Here is a 22,515-nt window from a genome sequence, read left to right as displayed (position 1 = left end):
TGACTGAGGTCCATGAGGGTTCATTTGGTACTCATTCCAATGGACATGCCATGGCTAAGAAAATGTTGAGAGCAGGCTACTATTGGTTGACAATGGAGTCTGACTGTTGCAAGTATGTGAAGAAATGTCACAAGTGTCAAATTTATGCGGATAAGATTCATATTCCTCCGACACTCCTAAATGTGATTTCATCACCATGGCCGTTCTCTATGTGGGGAATCGACATGATCGGCATGATTGAGCCGAAAGCGTCCAATGGACATCGATTTATTCTCGTAGCAATTGATTACTTCACCAAATGGGTTGAAGCCGCTTCGTACGCGAATGTAACCAGACAGGTGGTTGTGAAGTTTATCAAGAATCAGCTGATTTGCCGTTATGGTGTGCCAGAGAGGATCATTACTGATAATGGATCCAATCTGAATAACAAGATGATGGATGAGTTGTGCGCTGAATTCAAGATTGCACACCATAATTCCTCTCCTTACAGACCTAAGATGAATGGGGCTGTTGAAGCTGCTAACAAGAATATCAAGAGAATTATCCAGAAGATGACTGTCACGTACAAAGATTGGCATGAGATGCTGCCATTTGCTTTGCATGGATACCGTACGTCTGTACGCACTTCAACAGGGGCAACCCCTTTCTCTCTTGTTTATGGCATGGAAGCCGTTCTCCCAGTAGAGGTGGAGATCCCATCAATGCGAGTCTTGATGGAAGCCAAGTTGACTGATGCTGAATGGATTCAGAGTCGTTATGACCAATTGAATTTGATCGAAGAGAAGCGATTAACTGCCATGTGCCATGGTCAGTTATATCAGCAGAGAATGAAGAAAGCATTCGACAAGAAGGTCAAGCCTCGTGTGTTCCGAGAAGGTGACCTTGTGCTCAAGAAAGTTTTGTCTTTCGCGCCCGATTCCAGGGGCAAGTGGACTCCAAACTACGAGGGTCCATATGTTGTTAAGAGAGCCTTTTCAGGCGGAGCTTTGATGCTTACAACAATGGATGGGGAGGATTTCACTCGTCCTGTGAATTCAGATGCAGTTAAGAGATACTTTGCCTAAAAAAAAAAAAAAAAGTATATGCAAATGAAAAAAGAATGAAAAAACAGAAAGCTCGCTAAGTTGAAAACCCGAAAGGGCGGCTTAGGCAAAAATGAGCGTCTCGGTGGAGGACCCGCAAGGGTAATCCAGGCAAAAATTAGAGACTTGAAAAAAAAATATATATTTGCATCCCGCTAGATTGAGTACCTCACTCTGGGGCAATCTAGGCAAAAATTAGGGATTTGGCAAGTAACTGCATCCTGACAAGACTTTCTGGTTCATCAGTCGTCGTTTCGTCAGCAGATTCTCGATTCGTCGTCAACTGAAGCTTCGGATACATCGAGATTCAAATTGGTAGAGAAAGGATCATTATGTTCAATGTAGCCCTCTTCCAATATATATCACTGATTTCAAATTTGTACAAATCTATGGAGTCTTGCCATTTGCAGACTACCATTCTATCAAATCAATTTGAGCTTTTATCCAATTATTTGCACTCTTATTTGTTTCAATTCAACAAATGTTTTGCATGTTTTAAATTGATAAAATGTCATTGTTTTAAACAAATCAAATTTTTCAAAATTTTTGTTTTAAACAAAGTGAATATTCACAAGATTGAAAAGATACTCAAGAATATCTCAGTGCTCTCCCGAGGGTGGCATGATTTCCAACAGGTAAGACATTGGTTCATATTCCTGGTTTGGTGGTATCTTCTTTCTTCAAATCCTTGTTGGGGTTGTTCCCCAGTACAGTCGCAAGTGTTTTGTTGTTGAAGACTTTGTTCTCTCCAGCAGCAGTTTTTCCCTAGCATGGGTGTTTTGTTGAGAAGTTTCGGCGGTTGATGGTTTGTCATCTTGGTGCCCCGTCACTTTCTCCAGTGGGTCGTATCCCCAGACTTTATTTGTCTCCTCAGCACAGTCATGAGTAACTGATTGATTGATACTCCCCTCGGAGTCGCGAGTAAAGCTGTTATTAACATCCCCACCAGGGTTGCAAGTGGAGTTGTTACCACTCTTCCCCATGCAGCGTGCCAGCAGGATTTGTCTGTTTCCTTAGCATGTCTGTTGTCTTTTTGAAGACTCGGTAAGTCAGTGGTTTGATACCCGGTACTTTACCTTTTCCCCGGCGAAGTCGTCTGTGGAATTGTTGTTATCTCTCCATCAGAGTTATTCTCTCCGGCAGAGCAGGATTTATTTTCCTACTCAGTGGTTGTTTGGGTTGACATCCCAGTATTGCAATCATCTTTTCCTCAGCTTAGTCTGCAGATGTTTGTTATGGCATTTTTGCCTGTTGAGTACTCTTTCAATCCCCGATATGGTCGGATGATGGCTCTAGCCTCCAGTGAACGGATTAATTTCCTGACTGTTTGTGATCCCCAGTAGAGTGGCTTGTATTGCAGAATCTACTTGTTGTGATCAGTTTGCTGTGTATATTCTCCCCAAGTGGAGTGGTTCGTTGCAGAATACATTTGTTTGATCTCTCCTCCCTCGGTGGTTCATTCCCAAGAGAGTAGCCGACAGTTTTCCCCAGTAGAGTTGCTTATGCAGTAAGACTCTATTTGGATGATATCGTTCTCCCTCAGTAGGTTGTTCCCTAGTGGAGTTGTGTGGATTTGCTTCTACAACAGTTCGTGCTTACGCACTTTTTGTTTCTCAGTTGACACTGGGATCCCCTGCAGATATACCTTTGGGACTTCTCTTGTTCCCCTACAGATTCGTCTTGGTGGCCGTTTCGCCCGTTGTGACTTTCTGTACCCTGATTGGGTTGTTTCCTGATATCTATGATCCTCTGCTTCTTCAGCAGTACCTGCAGATCTTTGCTTTACAGCATGTAGATCTCCGCAGATTGGCTCTCCAGCTGGTTTTTCCCCTGGAAGTTTAATACCGGACGTTTGGTTCCTGAACCTGTTTGTGTTAGAATTGTCTGTTTTGTCAGCATTCATCAAACATAAATCACGCATATTCATGCATATTCATGAAACATTCAGATATTCATGTTGCATTTCTTGCCATATATCTTTTGTTTGTCGTGTCTCCTGCTATGGTGATATAGATCTCCTTACAGATCTCCCCAAGCAGATGTCGGGTGTTATAAATCTCTCCATATAGAGTCAACCCCATAAGCAGAAAATATTGTTTTTCCTTCTGCAGTTCCCCACTGAGATATATCCTCGTGGATGACGGTTTCTTCCGTTTCCTCCCAACATATATTGGGATGGATTTTCCTATTTGAGTTACATCCTCATTAGGACGTGTCTTTATTCAGTCTGTCTTTTCGGATCATTCCCGAACTGGCTATTTGTCAAAAGTCTTGTGCTTCCCAGTGGGTTGTTCCCCAGCGGAATGTTTTGGGCCTCTGCCTACAAACCAGCAGTTGTAAGTCCTACTTTTCCTGGCTTTCTTAACAGAATTTGTGGTTATACACCTTTTATTCTCCAGCCAGATTTTTTGGTTTTCTACCCGTATATTGGTAGTTGTAAAATCCTATTTTCCTGCTCTTCAGCAGTTTGTGGTTTGTTATAAAACCTATTTTGGTTTCCCGTGCGGATTTGTGATTTGTTCTATCCCCACGCGGAGTTGTTGGTCTTCTACCCCGTATTCGGTAGATGTAAACCCTAATTTTTGTGGTTGTCTTCATCCAGTATTTGATGATGATTTTCCTTTGCTTGTATAAGTTGTTCAGATCAGCACTTATATCCTTAGCAAGTCTTTGTGGATAATTGCCGTATGCTAGCAATTTTATCCCCAGTGGGTCTTCTCACCGTATGCTAGTGATTTGTTCCCCGGATCATTGGTTCTTTATCAATGCACCCCCAGCTAGTCTTCTGTCGATAATTGCCGGATGCTTGCAATTTATCCTCAGCAGTTCGCCTTTCATTTACCCTTTTGTTGGTAATGTCTGTTGCTTCTTTGATTGGTTATCATTATATACCTATTTTGGTATCCCGATGCCTTTCTGTTCGGTTGATTTATCCTTATTAACCCAGTAACCGGTTGTGGATAATCTTCCATGCGAGTATATTATTCACGGTCTGCCGGTAATGAATAATATATCTCATGCACTCTTCAGTCGAAGCCTTTTGTGTTTCCCCAGTCGAGTAAGATTCGTTATTTCCCTTTGCGGAGTCGAATATTTCTTTGTTGTTGGATAATTGCCGGATGCTTGCAATTTATCCCTTTGAGTTGTCTTTCGTTTACCCGTATGCTTGGTATCGATTGTCTCTCTCTTTTTGGATAGTCACCTATTATATACCCAGTAACCGGTATCTCTGGTGTCTTTTCCTTTCGAGTGTATTATTCACGGTCTGCCGGTAATGAATAGTATATCTCATGCGCTCTTTAGTTGGAATCCTTTGTTGATTTTCCCCAGCTGAGCAAGATTCGTATTCTTTGTAGAATCGAATATCCATCCTTTAACCAGTTTGTGTTTTGGATGATGAGTGTTTTGGAAGTGAAATCCAATTCACGTTTTCGGTGGATCACCTATTATATACCCGGTAACCGGTATCTCTGGTGTTTCTTACCATGCGAGTTTATTATCTACGTTCTGACGGTAATAGATAATATATCTCATGCGAGTATCTTATCCACGGTCTGCCGGTAATGGATATTATATCTCATGCACTCTTTGGGTTTGTGTCCCCATTTGAGTAAGATTCGTTTTCCCGTTGTGGATTCGAATGCCCATCCTGTAAGTCGATTTGCTTTTTCAAGCCCTCCTTTTGGATGATGAGTGTTTTGGAAGTGAAAACCAATTCACGTCTTCGGTTTTTATCCTATAAACAACCCAGTAACCGGTTCAGGATAATTTTCCCTTTCGAGTATATTATTCACGGTCTGCCGGTAATGAATAATATGTCTCATCTGAGTATTCTATCCACGTTCTGACGGTAATGGATATTGTATCTCATTCGCTCATGAGTCGATCTTTTGATTGTTTTCCCCTCAGAGTAAGATTCATTTTCCTTGTGGAATTGAATGTCCATCCTATAAACAAGTTTGCTTTCGCTCACTTCAGGATGATGAGTGTATTGGAAGTGAAATCCAATTCACGCTTTGGTCGGTCACCTATTATATACCCAGTAACCGGTATCCTTGGTGTTCCCTCCTTTCTGCTCCCTATTATGACCTCGGTCCCCCTGTGGAGTCAGATTTTCCTGAGTTTGTTACCCGTATGCCTGGTAACATCTCATTTCTTTGTTACTTCCCCAGTGGAACTTTTTGTTGCTTCTCCCCAGGAGTCAGCCTGTGTCTCTCCAATGGATTTATTTTCCATTCGGAATTCTCTTCCCAGTGTGAGTTCTTCACTCCCCAGTGATTTCTCCAGTCTGTGTTTCTGTTTTCCTTAATCAGAGTCGTGTTTTAATCACGTTATGTCAGTTTTGTTTTTCCCCAGTTTAGAGTCGTGTCTTGTTCACACATCTCATTTCCTTTATTATCCCCATAGAGTCTTGTTAGAGTCTCTGTTCCTGGTGAGTGTATTACTCCGATGGATCGTCTTTTCTTCTGTGTGAATTATATTCCCCACAGAATTTGTGTTTTTTGCATGCATACATCTGCATCATGAGGTCTCTTAGGGACCAAAATTTGTCTCATTACTGTTATTTAAGCCCATTCTACCGCGTCGAGATGAAGATTTCTAAACTTCACTTCTCCGGCTAGAATGACCTTAAATAGGGGCATCTGTAAGACCCCAATTTTGGGCCCTAAGATCCCTCATGGCCCATATCATTCATATCATAACCTCAAGGATCATTGCATGCCTTTGCTTTCCTCTTAGTGGATAGATTGCCTTGTGGGTTTGTTTCTTGATCACCAAGCATACTTTGCATTTGTATATCCTTGCCTTTCACATGTTTATTAACCAAAAAGTACAAAAATATTGTCTGTTTAACCTTGTTGCTTGCAGTTGAAGCAATCATCAGCAATTAGGTCAAAGATGGTCAACAGTCAGTCAAAGCAATGGATGGTGGCCATTCTTGCAGAATTTGGGCACCATGATCATTAATCAAAGGTTCATACATCTTGAGACATCATTTGAAGTCAAGTTCTCAAGGAATTAGGGTTTGGAATTCATCAGAAGAAGTTCAACCAGTCCAAAACCCTAGAAAAGTCAAACTTGGTCAACAGTTGATTTAATCAGTGATTTGATGGATAGAATTGATTTGAAGGAGTTCATTCATACTTGTATAAGCCTCATCTATCATGTTCAACCTCATCATGGAAGAAAATCAAGCCAATCAGAAATTTTCCAGAAATAGAAAGTGGACCTGTAATTTCAACTGCCAAAAATGGAAACTTCTTGATCTTAAACTTACATCATGATACAAGCTTCAAATGAATTTTTTCCCAACATGAAAGTTGAAGATCTTGTCTTCCCATTTTCAAAAAGTCCAAGAACATCAAAATCCCATGTGTGGTTGTCAAGATATGATCAAATCATTTTCACCAATTTTTGAACTTCAACAAGCCATATCTCTCAAACCATAAGGCCAAATTTGGTGGGGTTTTTTCCTACACATCACATTTTTCATCCTCTTTCCAAAATATAAATTTCATGACCTAAAACCTTGCCAATCAAAATGGCATTTTTGGACCTTTTGCATTTAAATTCAAAGTTTGACCAAACTTTGACTTTTTGAGTTTTTGACTTTTTCTTGATTTGGTCAATTGGGAAATGTTCCATATCACATTTGTGACTTGTTCCAATCCCAAAACCATCATCATACCATCCTTTTATCATCATTTTGAATCAAAATTCAAAATTGGCAAAAGGTGCAAATAGAAGTACATAAGGCAAAATCAGTACAGCTTTTTCTTGTACAACCAAAACAGCAAATATGTTGTCCTTTTTGCAGCCTGTAGCAGCCCAATTTCTCAGCAAAAACACACCTCCACTTCCACTTTGTCCACAATTAGCAACTTTGCAAATGCATCATTACACACAAAAACAGCTTACCATTTAATTAAGTGATGATTAACAGGTCATATTTAAGTTTCATTCTGTCCAAACAAACCCTAGTTCGGCAGCCTACCACACAGAAAATACACATTCTCCTCTTTCTTGCATTTTTGTATTTTTGCTCGAATTGGACAAAATCATCAAAGCACCCAAGAAACCTGTGATCCTTTCCTCACCTCGACAGCATATTGAGTTCATTTCCACCATCAAAATCGTGCTGGAAGTTCCTTTTCTCCACTGTTCCATTCAAGCTTTCATCAATGGCAGAGTTAGATTGGAGCAAAGTGAAGCACTCTTGAGATAAGCCATCTTCACCATTCACCACTTGGAGTCCAAATCACCACCTGTTTGAGCTCACAACCACCAAAACAGCACGGCATCTAGTTTTTCTTCAAAAACAAGTAAGCCCTCGACCCTCTCTTATCATCAAAACATGCCATGTATCTTGTAGTCCTTTCCATGCTTGTTCTATTGTAGCTTGAATCATGTTAAATGGTTGACTATATTGCTCTAAATCTGAAATCTCATTTTATGTACAAAATGTGTTTCCTATCGAGTTGGTTTGTTCAGGCTGATTTGATGAAAGTGAATAGCATATTTAGGTTGCATGATGCTTAATGATGCTATTGGTGCAATTAGTTTTGAGTTCTGAGCATTTTGATTTTTTTTTCTGCTTTCATGGAAAGGATGATTTTGCTGTTCTGCTATTAAACCCTAAGGCTGCCCCTGAAAACACATGATTTTTGCTGTTGAAGCTCTAGAGCCACTTCCCAGTTTTTGTTGTTAGCTGATGTTGCTCTATGTTGCTCGAATATCATGTTTGTGGTACCATGTTGGTCTGCATGATTTTGTTTGAAATTTTGTTTGTCATGATGATTGTTTGATGCTTGGTTGAAATCATGTTTGTGGATTACATAAAATGCCTTGCTGTGTGAAACCTACCCTGCACCAGATTTTTTCCCATGATCATGCTTGCCTATTGCTGAATGATGTGCTGTTGTTTGGTTTGAATATGATGCTGATGAGCACATGCTGCAATGCATACCCTGCTGCCTCTTACATCCTAAGGCTTGTCCAGGAAGTTCATAAGAATTTGTGTTTGGTTGTCACTAAATGATGCTGTCTGAACTCCATTGCCTTGTTATTGTGTGGCTCGTTTTAAAGTGTGTTCTAGGATGTTGAACTTGCAATGAAGTTACCATGTTGATTGCATTTGAGAACCATGCTGATAAACCCTGTTGCTTTCTCATTGAAATCCATCTTATGTCAGTTTGTTTGCTGTTGATTGAAACTGCTAGATGATGATATGTCATGGCCATGATTTTTGTTAAAATGCTGTTGTTTCTAAAATACTTGTCCTGTCCAGATTTTGCCTAAATGTTGTATGGGTGTGTTACTGTTTAGATGTTCGTCATTGTCATGTTTGCTTGTATGCTATGTTGAGATTTCAATTGCTTTGATTGCTTGAGAATGCCAAGCCATGGTGATGAACCATGTTGCTGTTGCTGCTATACCCTGCTGTTGTTTCCAAGCCAGACTGTTAGAGCCATGTTGCTGTCTTGGACCTGCTTGCTAAATTCATGCTATTGTGTACTGTTGTTTGTTTTGATTGCACGAGCCATTATCCCTTGCTATGCTAATGCCTGATGCTGTTATGCTTAGCCCATGCCATGCTCAAAAGTCCACATGGATTGTGCTCTTTTGTTTGTGTTGGCTGCCATTTGTCTGTTGGTATATAAAGCTTGTCTTTGATAATTGTTAGCAACATGAAGATAGTGCCCTGCTATAAAACCTTAAGCTGTCCTGAAAACCCTTGTGAAACATGCTATATGCTGTTGTTTGTTGGCTGTGTGAGCATCACCATGATATCATGCTGCAGTTTAGGAAACCCTCATGAACTGCATTTGAATGTTGTTGTTTGGTTTGTTGTTCGAATGATGATGATGAACACCATTGCTACATGTTGCTGTTGGTTTTAATTGATGATGAGCACATGATGATGAATATTGACTGCTGTTGTCTGTTTTAATTACATGAGCCAATACCATGTTGATTGTATGCTGATCAAATTTTGTTTGGATATGGATGAACACATTGATGCCATGCTAAACCTTGCTGCAGTTTTAAAACATGAATGTTGTTGTTGTCTGTTTGCAATATGAATATCACAATCACTTGTTCATGCTGTTTGTCTTTTGGTGCTTGAACTTCCATGTTGCTGTTGGTTTTTGACTGATTGATAAAGCTGGGAACATAAATTTTGCTGCTGTTTCGAGCCTTATGAACATTGTCCAAAATCCATTTGATTGTGCTATATGCTGTTGCTTGCTATTGTTTTGATGGACATGATGATGATTGAAGTTGATACCCTGTTCGTGCATGCTGTAGCTGTCCAGAATTTTGATGCATTGGTTGTTGCCATGTTGCAAATGTTGCATGAACCTATTGCTTGCCATGCTGTTTATGCCCTAATGTTTGGGAGTTGTTTGTTTTTGATGAACATTATTGAATAATGGAGAGTTGCCATGCTGTTACATGATTGTTTGGTGTCGCATGGTCGTGCTTACTGATATGGTAGGTTTGTGTGTTTGGTTGATGATGAACTTAGTTGAATTGGTGAATGCCATGCTGTGAATCACAAACCCTAATGCTGTATGAATGTTGCCCAGAAAATGGATTTCAATTGGTTGCTTTTGTTGTTTCTCCATGCGTGTACTGTTTCATTGAAAATGGGCCAATCACAATATTTCAATTGCCTTGCCTTATGCTGTGCGTTTCAATTAGTGAGTTGCCAAATGACAAAATTGCCACCCGTTGACTTGTGTTTGACCATTGATCATGCTATGTATTTCATGCTTTGTTCATTTATTCATCAAACTTCAACAATTCATTTCTTGCTCATTTTAATTCCAAAAATTATGAAATTTCTTGCATAATGATCACAAAGATGTCTACTATTTTATGGTGAATTTTAATTAATTTTCCATTGGCTGGATTTTAATTGATAAATATTTTCTTGACATGTATGCCAAAATGATACCCTTTGCCATTCCAATTGTGAAATTGTCATATTGCATCCAATGAGCTTGAAATTTTTTGTGGTGAAACTAGACACATTGATCTTCATTTCCATATAAAGTTTGTGGATTTCTCATTTGTGGTTTGATAGATATGAATTTTTGAACTAGGGTGTGACAATTTGTGTCACACCAATGATATGCAAATGTATGATTTTTTGTTCACATGCTTCCTCTTATCCAAATGATCCCAAATTTTGCATGAATGATCCCTTGTATGTCTAATTGATGTATGAATTTTCTTGGAATTAATCTTGCTGTTTTTCATTTGATTGAGAATTTTCTTCCATACTTGGTCATTTGTTGACTTTTTGTGCTATGCCTTGCCAAATCCTTTATGAAATTCTCAACTCATATTGTATGTCCATGAAATTTCATATGTGATAACTAGACACCTCAAGCTTTGCATTGGTGTTAATCTAATTCATTTATCTTCTGTTTTCAAATTGATATGATTTTTTGAAGTTGACCCATGCTTGTTGACTTTCACCATGCTTACTTGAATTTGGGTTGACTTCATGATTTTTGTTGACTGCCTTCCTCTCATCCAAATGCCATGAAATTTTGCATGTATACCATGATAGATGTTAGGATTGAGTGTGATTTATTTCATAATTTTTGAGAATGTTTGAGTTGACTTTTGAATGAATTCTTTGCTGTTGACTTTTGTATGCTTATCTTGCCATGCTTTGCATCCTTTTGCATATGAAATGACCATGATGCATGATATAAGTTTGAATCCAATTGTGTTTGCTTCTTACATGATTGATTTTGACTTTGATTGAATATTGCTTGCTGCCTTGGCCTTTTTCTTTCATCTTTGACCCTAGGCCAGTCCTAGTGGTCTTCTGAGCTTATGTTGAGTTCATCTGTTTCAGGTTGAACACTAATGCCTTGAGGATCATTCAAATATTTGTTTGAGTTGAATTATATGGTTTGCTAACCTTTGTTTTGTAGGTGACTCACATGCTTGAGTCTTTGTGCCTTGCACAATTGGTCCCTCTGTGGTTGAATATTGGGTTATTTCCTTTTGATGTTGACAGTTGACTTGTTTGCTAATGAGTTTGACTTTTTCAGGTACTTTAGTTGCCTAAGTTCTTTGAACTTGATTGCTTGCTTTGCTATTTAGCATTTGCTTTGAGGTATAATTACTTCTTCTTCATGTAGTCTGGAGACCCGGTCTGTTATTTGACCGGGCAAACTGTCTGAAGTCCTCCTTAAGAGGCAATGCCTGTGTGTGTTTAATTTTGTCCTAAGCAGGAAAAGTCCTTCAAGTAAGGCAATTGGTGGAAGGTAGGGATAAGCAATCTATCCCCCACTATTCAGTGTGTCCTCTCTTTGCTCCCAGTACCTGGTTGAAGCAATGAGATAAATACCCAAGATCTAATCGAGTCTATAATGTGGAGAGAGTTCCTACTTTCTGAACTCCCACACTTTCTTTGATGCTCTCTCTGATCTGAGATAGAAGCAATGAGGCACACCCCTCATCTCCTTTTCATCTGCTTCACCTGAGCCCCTCAATGGCCAGGTTAAGAGCAACCTTTACCCATTACAGTGGACTTTTAAAGTCAAACCCTCTTGTGTGAGCCCCCCATTGTTTGGCTATAGAGTGTGCTGTTTGCTATTCATTGATTGATTGATTGCTTCATATGCATTTGTTTGCCTGTATGCTATGCATTTATCATCATCATCAATTGCCATTAATGCATGATCATCTCATTTGTTTTGTGATGCTATCATTGTTGTTTGCCCATTGAGGACAATTGTAAGTCCATTGCTTTGGCATTTGCTCCTGTGATATGGAAGGATAGAGTGTAAGACCTCATTGGTCACTCATATCTTCTGTTTATCTGTGTGTATGTGAGGATACAGTTATAAGTCCCTGTAAGTTGGCATCTGTTATCCTGTGATCATAGTTTGATCTGTGTGTTTGTATGTGAGGTCGCAGTTATAAGTCCCTGTAAGTTGGCATCTGCTTTCCTGTGATCATAATTTGATCTGTTTGATTTGTACGTGAGGATACAGTTATAAGTCCCTGTAGGTTGGCATCTGTTTTCCTGTGATCATAGCTTGTTCATCTGTTTGTATGAGAGGTTGCAATTATAAGTCCCTGTGAGTTGGCATTTGCATACCTGTGATCATATTGTTTCTTTTGTTCTTGTATGTGAGGATCCATTGTAAGCCCCTGTGATGTGGCATTGGATTTCCTGTGAGCATACTGTGGAGTTAACCTAAGTCCAGATAGATTGGCAGTTGACGTCCATGTCTCATTTCTTGTTTTCTTCTGTGGAGATTAGTGTAAGTCCATTGAGTGGCTTCTGACATCCCATTCTGTTTTAGGAGATTGGTATAAGACCATTGATTGGCATCCGATATCCGCCTTTGCTTTGTTTGTTTATTATTATTAATTGCTATTCCAAAGGACACACTTGAATCATCTGCTATATGATTTCAAGAAGTGAACCTTCTAAGAAGTTTTACTATCCATCCTTCATCCATTCATCATTCATTACGTCTTAGAACCTTTTCACACTTTATCTTTTAAAACTTGACATAAGTGTTGTGCAAGCATCTTCATGTTTTTCTAACTAAAAACCTGGACTCAAGTCCTTGACCTTTTTTTCAAACTCCATTTTCATAATACTCATCTGAATTGATCTTAATTATACTTTGACTCCATTTTCATAATCATAATCAGTAACTCCACTCATTCACTTGTTTTGGCTTTGTCCATTAATGCTTTCATACATGAGCTATAGGTTTGATTTATCTTAGTGGTTGATGTTAATCTCACCTTCTGTCTTTAGTGATTGAATTGTAAGTCTTCCTCGCCTATTATAGGGTTAACCCCTCCTTGGCAAGTTGAAGCTGTTCTCACATGGTGGACGTTGTTGTTTGTATAAGGTTGAGTTTTCTCCCGTGGATAACGTAAGACCTGGGGTTTGTGTTTAAAATTGAACCTAACCCACTTTTGGAAATCTTTTAGCCGAACTACGGCGTTCTGATCCTTACCTTTGATGGAAGGTACGTAGGCAACGGGTTCATCCGTTCGAACCCAATACCCAATAATAAAAAAATGTATATTCTTTCCTCATCATCCCAATCATGTTTGCACAATCTTTATGTCATAACAAATAATAATTTTTGCATAACAAGTGTGAAAAGGGCTCCCTAGGAGTACCTAGGACGTAGTGGATGCCTAACACCTTCCCATTGCGTAATTTACCCCTTACCCAGAATCTCTGATCTTTTTATTAGTTTTCTACGTGTAAAACTTCTTAGGCTTTTGTTCGCTTTTTAGCCAATCCTTTGGATAAATAAAAGTGCGGTGGCGACTCGAAAATTTTCATGTATCTCATAGCTTATGATTTAATCGATAGATCATATAGCGACGAATACACCGCTACAGTCTCGGATGGTCGTAAGGCATCAAGTATACGGCAACTCTCTGTCTGACCCAAGAGGTATAAGGCTCCAAAGCAATGCAATTCTTCGGACCCAATTCAATCCTACTCTTCTTGCAGATCTTGCGCCAAGCGCGGACAAATCTGGCTTTCAGGCCTTGGGGATCTTTACCCTTCTGAAAGAACACACCTTCTAACAGAATGTTATGGGATTTATCCTTTAGGGGGAACCCAAGCTGACGTCGTGCGAGAATGGGATTGTAGCTGATCCCACCACATGTACCAAGAAGAGGCACATTAGGGAATTCACCACAATAGTCAATGATCTGAACGGTATCATACACGCGATCATACCAAGAGATATCGTCATTAGTGAGAGACATAAGTCTCTGAGACCACCGTAGACATCCCTTGTTCTCCTTGAAGGCAAGAGTCTACGGCAAGTGCGAAATAAACCACCTGTACAGCAACGGCAGGCAGCAGACGATAACTCCTCCACCCTTTGCATTCCTCAAATGCAAAGAGACATAGGCATCACCCAACAGAGTCGGAACGGGATTAAGAACTGAGAAGATCCTAATGGCGTTCATGTCCACAAATTTGTCGAAGTTGGGGAACAAGACCAATCCATAGATGAGCAACACAAATAAAGCCTCAAAGGCATCCTCACTCATGGCCTTACCATAGATAGTAGCTTGAGCGACGAGGAACTCAGAAGGAAAACCCTGAATTCCACCTTTGGTAGTTAGGTTAGCTTTAATCAAAGATTCATCTATGTGCAACAATTCTGCAATCTCTCGAGCGGTCGGAATACTCTCTAAGCCACTGAACGGCACCTGATCCAGAATCGGGATCCCAATAAGATGAGAATACTCCTCCAAAGTAGGCAACAGCTGGAAGTCCGGGAAGGAGAAGCAGTGATACAGAGGATCATAAAACTGAGCTAGAGTACTCATCAGTCCCTCATCAACCTGAGTAGTCAACAGAGGCAGAAGCTTCCCATAGCAAGCTTTGAAACCCAAGGGATCTAATACATAAGATGTCAGATTCCTTAACTCTTTTACATCGGGCTGTCTAAAGCTGTACTTCTTTGTATGCCTTTTTGGTCTTTCCATGTCTGAAAATTTTGCAAATAAACCCTTTTAAGTTCCTTGAAAATTTTCTTTTCTTCTTCTGATGACATGAAATGCAGATGAATGCATGAATGCAGGAATGCAACAATCACACTCAAGGATCAAGCAAGGCGCACCAAACAAAGGTCATGGGAAAGCTCATTGTATCCCTAATATCAATCATCCATTTTGGTGGATTTAGGTTTTCACCTTATCAACACCCAAGTTCCATTGATATTAACGGTACATGAACCGGCTCAATCATCCTTAATATCAACCATCCATTTTGGCGGATTATGGTTTACACCTTATCGACGCCCAAGTTCCATTGATATTAAGGTTGTCTGAACGACTCAACCACGAATCACGGGTTTGCTGAGAGTCACGAGCATGGAGTCTCGGTTAAGAACCACCCAAAGGGAGTGCACTAGGGTTTAAACCTGCCAGACATGTTCTATCAGAGGTTCCCATAATCATCGTCCCATCTCTCGGATATTATCAGAGTAACGAATACTCGTATTCCAAGAATATTCTCAAGAGAGACTCTTATGAGTGTAGTATCGCGTAACAATCGCATCAGAACTTACATCTGAATGACCTCCGCACTACGTCCTAAAAATAGGCCAGGATGGGCTTGGTAAACTAAGGTCCTTGGCTTCTAAGGCACATGATTGAAAGAATAATGCCTAACCACAAATAACTTGTGTGACATTATTAATCCAACATGACCTCCACCAAGTGAATGGACTCACAAGTCAACTGGCTAAGGAATACTCCACACCAGTCAACAAGACTACGCCATTCTCCTATCCTAGAGTGCACTCGAGTTCGGGTACAGAACTCATCTCACAGAGATCACCAAAGCAAACAACAATTGTATATCAAGCAATTCAAACATTACAATCAATACAGTTATCCCAAATTGTACAAAAATATGTCAAATAACACATAAACAAATATCATACAACAAGGGTGAAAAGTAGGCAATACCACCAGGGAAGGTCTAATGTTTTCCCCAGCAGAGTCGCCACTTTTCTGTAGCGGTGTATTCGTCGCTATATGATTTATTGATTAAACCATAAGCAAAGTATACAAAGAATCGAGTCGCCACCGCACTTTTATTTATCCTAAGGACTGGCAAAAAGCGAATAAAAGCCTAAGAAGTTTTACACGTAGAAAACTAATGAAAAGATCAGAGAATCTGGGTAAGGGGTAAATTACACGATGGGAAGGTGTTAGGCACCCATCACGTCCTAGGTACTCCTAGGGAGCCCTTTTCACACTTGTTGTATAAAATTGTTTATTTGTTTATGACATATTGTGCAAACATGAATGGGATGATGAGAAAAGAATGTATAATTTATTATTTTTGTGTTTGAACGGATGAACCCGTTGCCTACGTACCTTTCCATAAAAAGGTAAGGATCAAAACGCCGTAGTTCGGCTAAAAGATTTCCAAAAATTAGTGAGTTCATTTTAAAACAAGAGCACTAAGGCTTTTCATTACCAATGGGAGAAAACTCAACCTGAATCAACAATCCACCATGCGAGGACGACTTCAACATACTAGTGAGGGGTTAACCCTATAATAAGTATGGAAGACTTACAATCAACTCACTAAGGATAAGGTAAGATTTACATCAACCACTATGGTAACTGAAACCTACGGCTAATGTATGAAAGCATATTAACAATGGACAAAGCCACAAAACATTTGAATGAGTGAAGTTAATTGATTATGAGTATTCACAAAATATGGTCAAGGTATGATTAGGATTGATTCAAAGAAGTGTTATGAAAAAGAGTTTGAAAAGTCAAGGACTTAGGGTCCAGGTTTCTAATTTGAAAAGATATGAGAATGTTTGCACAACATGTATTTACAAGTTTTTAAAAGTCAACAAGTGAAAAGGGGTTTTGAAACAAAAAGGGTGTTGATGGAGGAGTGTAAAACTTCCTAGAAAGGTTCACCTCTTGAGATCATATAGAAGATGATTCAAGTGTGTCCTTAGGAATAGACAATGAGCAAGTAAGCAAATAAAAGCAAGGTGATACCGGATGCCATCAATGGACTTATACCAATCTCACAAACAAAAGCGGATACTGGATACCAATAAATGGATTTACACCAATCTCCTAAAACAAAACCATGATACCGGATGCCAATAATGGACTTATACCAATCTCACAAAGCAAAACAGAACAAAAGGGTGGATACCGGATGCCAATCAACTGGACTTATACCAATCTCCAAAGAATCAAGACATGGATGTCAGATGCCAATCTATCTGGACTTATACCAACCTCCAAAGGATGATCATAGGAGTACAAATGCCAACAACATGGTCTTACAATTGTATCCTCACATACAACAAACAAACAAGCACTAAGCAATGGACATGAGTGGCCAAATGAAATGGTCTTACACTTAATCCCTTCCAAATCATAGGAACAATGGCCAATGAATGGACTTACAGTTGTCCTCAATGGGTAAACCAGAGATGGATCACAAAGATATGAAATGATGATCATGCAATAATGAACAATCAATGATGATAAATGCACAATGGCAAACAAGCAAACATGTACAAATGAACCAAGCAATCAATCAAACAAAGTCATTTAGCACACACTATAACCAAGCAATTAGGCTCAATCAAAGGGTTAGACTTTAAAGTCAACTGGAATAGGGTAAATGGTGCTCTTAACCTTGACATTGAGAGCCAAGGTGAAGCAGATGAAAGGATATGAGGGGTGTGCCTTATCACTCTTATCCCTGGTCAGGGAGAGCATTGAATATCAGAAGGTGTGGGAGTTCAGAAAGTTGGAACTCTCTCCACAAGTTAATGACTCGATAGATCTTGGGTTTTTACTCACTATGCATCAACACATGTGGTGTGAGCAAGGTGAGTGACACACAGAATAGTAGGAGATAGGCTACATATCTCTTCTATCTACCAATTGCCTCATATGAGGTCTTTTCCTGCTTGGGGACAAAGATAAACATTCACAAACATTGCCTCTTAAGGAGGACTTCAGACAGGTGCCTGGCTAAGTAACAAGCCAGGTCTTCCAGACTACATGGAGACAAGAGATTCTACCTCAATTCTTAAGCAAAGCAAAGCAATAGCAAGTTCACAAGGGAACTATAGCAACTAAGGTACCTGAAATCAATCAAATATAATCAGTACTCAATCACAAAGTCAAAACAGACAAGATAAGAGCCAATAGTCAACACAATCAATCACATGTGCAAAGCACACACTCAAATGAAATGAGTTAGCATCCTACAAAACAAACCAAGTTAATTCATAACAATCAAATAAACCAAACTCAATCAACTTGAATTAATCTCCTTAAAGCAATTGCTTCTCCAACCTGAAAATCAAACTCAAACATGAGAAGTAAACCCTTAGGCCAAAGCCTAGGGTCCAAGATAGGGAAAAAATTTAAAACAGAACATGAAAATTGATCAAAATCAAGATTAATCAAATAAGAACAAAGTCTAATTGGTCTCATGTCAAAACTATGCACCAATTCCATTTTATAAGCAAAACATGTCAAACTAGGCAAGTTGGAAACTCAATGATGTAAACAGAATGAACACAAGTATATCAATACCAAAATGGCTCAAAAAATTCCAGGAAAAATCATTCCTAAACAGAACACATTGAATGAGCAACACACCAAAATTCATTGCATTTGGATAAAGAGAAGCAAGTCAATTAAAATCAACAACTCAAAGCATGTTCAAGCAAGCTCATACAAGGCACCAAATCATGCATCAACTTCAAGTAAGCATAAAACAGGAACCAAACATGATAAATGAATGAAATCAAAGCCATGGAAAACTTCAAGATGTCTATAATACACATGCCAAATTTCAAGTCCATCCAATAAGCCACAAGAATTTCACAAAACATATGAGATCATGACTCAAAAAAGGTCCACAATTGGTCACACAGAGGGAAAATTCTCAAACAAATAGAAAATGCATTCAAAATTTCCAGGAAAAATCACAAGCAATCTTAACATCCATAAGTATCAACATGCAAAAATCCAGATCAATTCAAGTTCAATAGGCATGGTAAAGAAATTCAAGAAGATGAACAAGAAATGGTGTGACATACATTGTCACACCTTCAAAGATCACATCATATCTCACATTCCAGAAATGCAAAAATAGCAAACCATATACCAAAATGACCAGGAATGAGTCTAGATCACACATGTAAAATTTCAAGAATTTTGGATCAAGCATCATGATTTCATGAACAAAATAGTAGGCAAGGTGCAAGGAATGGCATATGAAAACAAACCCTAGGCATTTTAAAAATCTAACCGTGCACAAATTTATTAAAAATCATCAAAAAATAAAGGACATGAAGAATAACAATTCACAAAAAGAATCATGTAAATTGGATGAGTATTTTATGAATTATCATTTTTTCAATATGGAAGAAAAATAAAAAAATGATGAATGGAAGGCATGGACATGGTAAGCATAACATGAAGAAAATACACAAAGCCAAAAATAGAAATGTTGGACGCCGGATTCGAACCGCGTGTGGATTTGAAACTGGCGCCACTTAGTGAAACGCCGCGTTTCACTAAGTGAGGTGGCGCACGGCAATTGGCTACAAACACAAATTCCAGACAAACTCACAGGCAAATGGATCAAAGAAAAATCTGGAAACAAAATTGAAGCATTCATCACATGTTCTTGCTGTTCATCATGCTCAAGATCCAACTCTCACAAAAATGGATAAAAATTACATCACTCGAATCATCTCATCATGCACAACACTAATATGGCATTGATTTCATCTAAATTTACTCATGGCAAAAGAATCGATCAAAAACAAGTTTTAACAATCAGATTTCAAATCAGCATAACTAGCTCAAATCTCAATGAAATTGCACGATTCAACTTGCAGCATGCTCTACAATAAAAGATCTACCAAAGCCATATGCTAATTGTGAGAATTGAAAGCATCGAGTTCTTACCTCTTGAAGATGCAGATCTTGATTCTGTTGGATTCAAAGCTCCAATGGTGAAAACAGATGCTCAATGATCAATAGGAAGATGAATGAAGGATGTTCTTTAGCTCAACAAGGCTCAGGTTCGAAGAAACTTCAAACTGCCATGTGAATGCACCAAGCTTCAACAGTTGCAATCTTCAAGGATTTCCACACTTTTGCTTCAAACAGATCTTCAATGACACCTGTAAATGATGATCAACACAAGCACAAGCCAAAAGAATGATGAAATTCGATGGAAGAAAGTTGAAAAAGTTTGAACAAATTTGAGAGAATTTTGGTGAATTTGAGTTTGGATCTGAGAGAATGAATTGTTGATTTCGATTTTCTGTTATGATTAAGGTCTTATAGTACCTGTTAATCCACTTGCTAAACATGATTAGGCCAAATGAAAATGGATTAGTGAAATGAAGCTTGTTATGCAATTTGGCAAAAATGCCCTTTTTCAAATGCAACCAATGGAACAGTGTAATTCATCTTGCAGCAAGTCACAAAACCTGTTTTAAAGCCATTTGAATTGGTTTGGCATGAAAATTGTGCATACTTTCAAAAATGACCTTTTTTCCCACCAAAATTTAAATGAAGTCACTTGAAAAATGGACTTTTTATGTGATGATTTTTGATGAAATGTGATGATGTATTATGATAGAACATGTCAAATTGGATTTGCTCAAAAAAGAATCACATGAATTGGCCATTTGGTTCAAGAGTTATGCCTCCTTGAAGTTCAACTTTTCTTGAAAGTGATTTGATCATAACTTGCCAACCATAATTGAGAAATGGGTCTTCTTGGACTTTTTGGAAAGGTAAGAGCAAGATCTTCAACTTTCATGTTGGACAAAATTTGATTTTAAGCTTTCTTGATGATGTAAAGTTGAGGAGAAGACCTTTCCATTTTTGGCAGTTGGAAATTACAGGTCACTTGCTATTTTTGGAAACTTTTTGTCTGACCTCCAAATCCTCAATGATGATGTTTGACATGTTATATGAGGCTTGTATGAACATGAATAAGGCCTCTCCAACCATTTACCACCTTCAAATCCCTGATTAAATGCACAGTTGACCACAGTTGACTTTGCTAGGGTTTTGGTTGACTGAGCCATGCTTTGATGAATTTCAAGCCTCTACCACTTGAGATCTTGATTCCAAATGATGTCACAACTCATATGAACTTCTTGTGAATGATCATGGTGCCCAAATTCTTCAAGAATGGCCACCATCTATGGCTCAAGGGCTGCCTTTGACTGGTTTGACCTAATTGCTTCATCTGCAAGTAACAAGGTTAGATGACAATATTTTTGTACTTTTGGATTAATAAACAAATGAAAAGCAATGATATACAAATGCAAAACATGCTTGGTAATCAAGAACCACTCTCAAGATAGCCCACCCACAAAAAGGGAGGCAAGGTGCACAAAGATCCTTGAGGCAATGATGTGATATGATATGATGTGATGCCATGAGGGATCTTAGGGCAAAAATTGGGGTCTTACACATCCTAACCTGTAATATCCGATAGATGGAATTAAGACTCTAGGAACTTTTTAGAACATGATCTACAGGTTTTTATCCTTAGTTCACTCCTTTGGGATGACTCTTACCCAAACTTCATGCTTGTGACTCACAACAAACCCTTGATTCTTGGTTGATCCAATCAAGTCTTGTCAATATAAATGGAACTTGGGTGTTGATAAGTTGTAAACCATAATCCACCAAAATGGATGATTGATCTTGACAATGACTTGATTCATCCCTTGACCTTTTTTTGTTTGCCTTGTGTGTGATCCTTTATCTGTGATTGTTGCATTCATGCATTCATACGCATCATAACATTCATCACACAAAAATTTCAAGGAACTGAGGTGTCATTTGCAAATATTTTTAGACCATGGATTATGGACGAAGGAACACTAAGAAGTACAGTTTCAATAGTCCCGATTTGAAAGAGTTAAGGAAGCTAGCATCTTTTGTATTAGATCCCTTGGACTTCAAACAACGTCATAGGAAGCTTTTGTCCATATTATCTGCTGACATAGTTAAAGGACTTTTTAGTGTGTTAGTGCAGTTCTATGATCCTCTCTACCAGTCCTTCACTTTTTCGGATTATCAGCTCGTGCCTATGTTGGAGGAGTACGCCCATCTCTTAGGAATACCCGTTTCTAACAAAGTGCCACTTAGTGGATTGGAAGATATTCCTAGATCTCATCTTATTGCTGAAGCTCTTCACTTGAAGAAGTCTGAGATAGAGGCTCATTGGGTGAAGAAAGGAGGATTGTTTGGGTTGCCATCTGATTTCCTCATCAAGGAAGCTACTTCCTTTGCTCAAGCCGATAGTGTGGATGCTTTTGAAGCTATCTTTGTGTTGCTCATTTATGGATTAGCTTTGTTCCCTAACATTGGCGGTTTTGTTGATGTTAACGCCATTAGAAATTTCTTGATTAGGAATCTTGTCCCTGCTTTGTTGGGTGAAACATACTTCTTTTTGCATCTAAGGAATTCTAAGGGTGGTGGAACCATTGTCTATTGCATTCCTCTTCTGTGCAAGTGGTTTATTTCTCACTTGCCTCATACGCCTGCTTTTGTGGAGAACAAATAATGTCTATGGTGGTCTCATAGACTTATGTCTCTCACCAATGATGATATAGTTTGGTATGATCATTCTTTGAGCAGTTTGGAGATTATTGATAGTTGTGGTGAATTCTCTAATGTGCCTCTCATTGGTACATAAGGAGGAATTAACTACAACCCTGCTTTGGCTCGTCGTCAACTTGGATTTCCCTTGAGAGACAAACCTAATAAAACTTTGTTAGAAGGTCTTTTCTATCAAGAGGGTAAAGATCCCCAACAATTGAAGCAGAAGATTGTGCATGCTTGGCATAAT

This window comes from Lathyrus oleraceus, chromosome 5 (genome assembly GCF_024323335.1).
Source record: "Lathyrus oleraceus cultivar Zhongwan6 chromosome 5, CAAS_Psat_ZW6_1.0, whole genome shotgun sequence".
Classification (NCBI taxonomy): Eukaryota; Viridiplantae; Streptophyta; class Magnoliopsida; order Fabales; family Fabaceae; genus Lathyrus; species Lathyrus oleraceus.
This window is presented reverse-complemented; position numbering follows the sequence as displayed.